The sequence below is a fragment of the Corvus hawaiiensis genome, chromosome 30 (genome assembly GCF_020740725.1).
Source record: "Corvus hawaiiensis isolate bCorHaw1 chromosome 30, bCorHaw1.pri.cur, whole genome shotgun sequence".
In the NCBI taxonomy this organism is placed as follows: Eukaryota; Metazoa; Chordata; class Aves; order Passeriformes; family Corvidae; genus Corvus; species Corvus hawaiiensis.
The window spans coordinates 12446333-12451181 of record NC_063242.1 but is presented as its reverse complement, the minus strand read 5'-3'; positions in this window follow the sequence as shown (position 1 = coordinate 12451181).

Sequence of the window (4849 nt, the reverse complement as noted above, 5' to 3'; positions counted from 1 at the left end):
TGAGCAGAAATTCCTGTTTAATACTAACATGTGTAACATCTGGATTTTTAGTAGCCCCAATTTTAGTAGCCCCATAATCTAGTGGCTTAAGAATTATTCTCAAACAGATGCCTTTATTTACTAGTGCTTGCACAATGCAAGTTTCTGTTTATTTAGATCTTCTTTTTCAGTGGATCCACTTAAAATTTGTTTGAGGTCCATATAAAATGTGTTTGGGATCTCCCACTGCAGACTGTTTTGCCAGATTCTCTCTCTGCAGAGCAGGCATTGCAGGCCATGAGGAGTCACCAACTCCTAGACTTTTTGTGGCTTTGGCATAGGGAGGAGCAGTGAGGGGTGGTGAGAAGTTGATTGGAAAATGTATAAAGGAATCCTTTATACATACACAGCAGGCAGGGTATTTAGTTGGAAGACACATGTTTCAGATGTTCTCTGGTGGTACATTTTTGTTTTTTCTACACAAGATGAAAGACAGGGAGAACTTTAAAGGATCTGATTAATTGACAGTTATATGAATAGCATTACACCAATCTTAATTTTTCATACAGTATTACATAATCTAGGATTACCCATAATTAAGTGACAAAATAAAAGGGAATCATTACTGGGATTCTGGAGATATTCTTCCCTTGAATGATTGTTTCTTTAAAATTCTTACTATAGTCTTGAATTATTCTGATTAAATGTTTTTAATCTTAATGGACTTAAAAGAAAATGAAAGAATGAAAAAAATCCCTTATGCCTCAGCCTTTTTTTCTCTCAAACTAAAAGTGAGTGAAAATGCAGCAAACACGGGGTAGGATTTTTCCAGAGACAGTCTCAGCAGTAGAGTGCCATTAGACATAAAATACCTCAAAATATCCATTCTTAGTCCAACAACAGATTTCCTGGAGTACAATGGGCTTTTTAAATGAATAGAGAAGTGAAGAGACAGACTATTTGAATCATGCTGAGGGATGCTTTACATTGCACATTATTCTACTTATTTCAGCTTCAACAGCTTGTGGGCCAGTCATATATGAGGCAGGATTTTTCTCCTTCTTTGTGACTTAGACTGAAAGTTGCAGCCGGGCAATAGGGGGAATAAAAGCACCTGCACAACTACAAGAAGACAAAGGCAAGAAAAAGAGTGAATTTTAACTCATTGTTCCAGTCATCTTGTAGTCATGTGTTTCCCTCATGCAGGGGAGAAGGGAAATGGGAAGTGTTGCCCCTCTTTCTTTTTCACCATGGGAAGTAATTTTGCCCGCTTAGAAGCAAGAAACAGCTTGAGAACATTGAGATGAAGACTTTATGCCATTACTCCTCTTTATCCATTCATTACCAAGTGTCTAATTGGCCTGGAAACTGGACTTGCACTAAATTAGGATTTTTTTTTTTCCACCTCTGGTAATTAAGATGATCTTATTTTTGTAACCTAGGTTTGGTTTTGAAACCCTTAAGAGTCAGTTGCAACTGTTCCAAAAACAGTGTAGGCAAAACAGATTTGATAAAAAGGGCAAAATTTCCAACAAATGGCTGCTGCTATATCCTGATTTACTCTGAAGAGCTTTCCTCCCAGATTGCAGCTTTTGTCTGCAGCTTAGATCATGGTCCTCACTGGAGCAGGATCATAGAATTACAGAAAGGTAGAGATTGGAAGAGATCTTCAAGAACACTTAGTTCTAACTCACCTGCCATGGGCCGGGACACCTTCCACCAGACTAGGTTGCTAAAAGCCTTATATAACCTGGCCTTGAACACTGCCAGGGATGGGACATCCATAACTTATCTGGGCAACCTGTTCCAGTGCCTCCCTGCCCTCACAGTAAAGAATTTCTTCCTAATAGCTAATCTGAACCCACACACTTTCAGTTTGAAACCATTCCCCCTTGTCCTGTCACTTTATGCCCTTGTAAAAAGTCCCTCTTGGTATTTTTCGATAAACACTTTTATACCTAAAAAGGTCTATTCATCTCATAAAAGTCACAGAAACATCTGAACCATAGCTGCCAAAAGAGAAAGACACTATGGATCTCTTCTTCTCACAGACTTGAACTCTGGATTTTCCATAAGCAACTGGATTTTCAATAACCAATTGAATTGACAATAAAAATGTCAGAGACAGAGGCTCAACATTTTCCCTGTTGAGTCATTTGCAGGAATTCATGCCTTCTGATCAAGGGATCAGTATGATTATGCAGAAGTGTCTTATTGTTTAAGATACCCCTGTGTTCACATGTCTCACAACTTTGACCTAATACCTTACTTATACGCTTTGCTTACTTATACATTCTACTTACTTGTACATTTCACTTGCTTATCTTATACTACATATACATATCACCATACTTATGCATTTTCTTACTTACACTTTTTACAACTTCTACATAACACAGTACTTATACACTTTGCTTACTTATACCTAATACACAACTTATACATATTACTCTACTTATACATTTTACAACTTCTACATAATACAGTACGTATACATTTTGTAACTGCTGTGCATGAGATATCACATTGCTTGATTGGTTTCTCTATTTCGTCCATGAGCGCCACACACACTTTTCTGATAATATGATTTTAATCCAGTGCAGCACAGTCCTTTTTATCTATTCCTTGCTGTCTTGGTATTTAGTTTTTCAGCTTCTTCTTCCTCAATTCTTTTCCAGTTTAGCACAGTTTACCTTTCAGTCCTTGATGAATTCCTGAGGGCCCTAACAGGTGGGGCTCCTGATCCAGGCAAGCAGCATCAAGATGATGACAGCAACAAAAACCACCCAGTGATCAGCAGCCAAGTTAGTCCAGGAACTCCAAACAACAAGACAGCAAAAGCCAGCAAGCAAATATAAGCCTATCCCACCTGCCCCCCCTGGAACCTCCGGACTGGAGCTTAAAAACCCTCTTGGGGCTGATGTGCTGCAGCTGAAGGTGGAAAGGCCAGGTGAAGCCAGTAATTCCAGCCTGGCCCCACTCGGAGGGCTCTGGTAAAAATAACTAAAAATGGTTTGGCTGGGGCACACTATCAAGGTTCAAATACTTTATAACAGTTATTTTCTTCTGTAATTATCAGGAACAAATCATTTCCATCTAGTGACTATGTTATACCTTGGAAGTTATATATATGAACCTCCTGAAGATACAGGAGGTTCTTTGTGTGTAAGACACCTCCTCTGCAGGAGCACAAATGGTGCAAGTTCCGTTTCTCTGCAAATGCGTTTAAAAGGATGTTACCACTGAAGGAGTATAGTCTTCTGTTATCTTTTTTCTCAGAAAAATCAATAATGACAAACCAGTTAAGATTTAATTTTCAAAAAACTCTGAGGCTTTTTGGCTCTAAAGGACTGGATTTAAAATATTTGCATTCATTCAGGTTTATTATTTTGCTATCTCCTTTTAATTTAGTTGAAATATGGCATCACTTGACATTTCACTGCTTTGTTGCTACAAAGCAGGCAGCTGGGAGACTTTTCTGGAGAGGTGGATTATGCAGTAAAGATAAATATTTAAAAACTGGATACAGTCTTTAAATAAAAAGAAACCTATCTGTTTCTTTTGAACAATTCTTCTTTGGTGAGCAGCTAATACCTGCTAAATAACTCTCAAGAGGATGCAATATGGATAATTTCCTACAAATGGCAACTTTGAAAAGGAATGTGGCTGCAGTGGAATTTGGTAAGGCTTTAGACAGCTGTAGGAATATCTGCTAGGTGAGATTCGTGCTGTGGACTCGTGCCAATGTATCTTAACCCGAATTTGCAAAAATCCACTTTGTTCCAAGGTTGGTCTTGTAGATGGCCTGAACTGTATTAACGTCAATTCTCATAATGGCCATGGAAAAATCTTGTACCATTTATTCCTGTTCTGTATGAGCATTTGCTGTCTTGCCCCAGAAACTACAGCTTTTTCCATTTGACAAATGAGGAAGTACAGGTCCTTGACTGTTCCCAATGTCCCAGTTGCATGCAAGATACAGTACTGTGAGGAAAAACAGGAATATACATCCTGCTCCTCCACTTAGTGAGGTTTTGTGCAAATTCACTTCAGCCAAGTGTTGTCTCTGTAAAGCAGAAGTGAACAAGCATATTCCATAGAAACAATAAAACATTTTTGTTCTCTCTTGTCTATTACATTCATAAGAAAGCATCCATTTGTAACAATAAATTTTTGTATAAAGGAAGAGTAAGCACAAAACATAAACCTCCAGAAGTTTCAACCTCTCATTCTCCAAAAAAGGGGTGAGCCAATCTTACTTTTACCACTTTCTGGGTCTGCTTTAATGTAATTTACTGCTGTATTTGGTAACAATTGCAGCTGTATTCTATAGTAGTACAGAATATACTAAAAATATATGTGAAAAATCCATGAATGACTTAGAATTTGAAGTTCCATCTTTAAAAGCAATGAGGAAGCCAAAATCCGAATGGAACGTGAGACTAAGGATCCTGCTGGTGCTACTCTTACTTTCTCCATTAAACTTTCCGGATAGTTTTTACTAAGTTTGTTTGTTTGTTCGTTTGAATTGATCATACTTTCTATAGCAGAAGCAAATATAAATTCTTTACATTGAGGTACAGGTTTTGGTTGGGTCAGTTTCCCTCACAGTAGCTTTTACGATGCTGGGTTTTGGACTGGTGACCAAAGCAGTGTTGATATCAAACTGATGTTTTAGTTACTGCTGATCAGTGCTTACACAGCAGCAAAGCCTTTTGAGCTCCTTATGCTGTGAGGAGGCTGAGGGTGCAAAGGAAGCTGGGAGGAAACACAGCTGGGACAGCTGACCCCACCTGGCCAAAGGGACATTCCAGACCATATGGCATCATGCTCAGTGATAAAAATATTCAAGGAAAGAAGGACAAAGGGG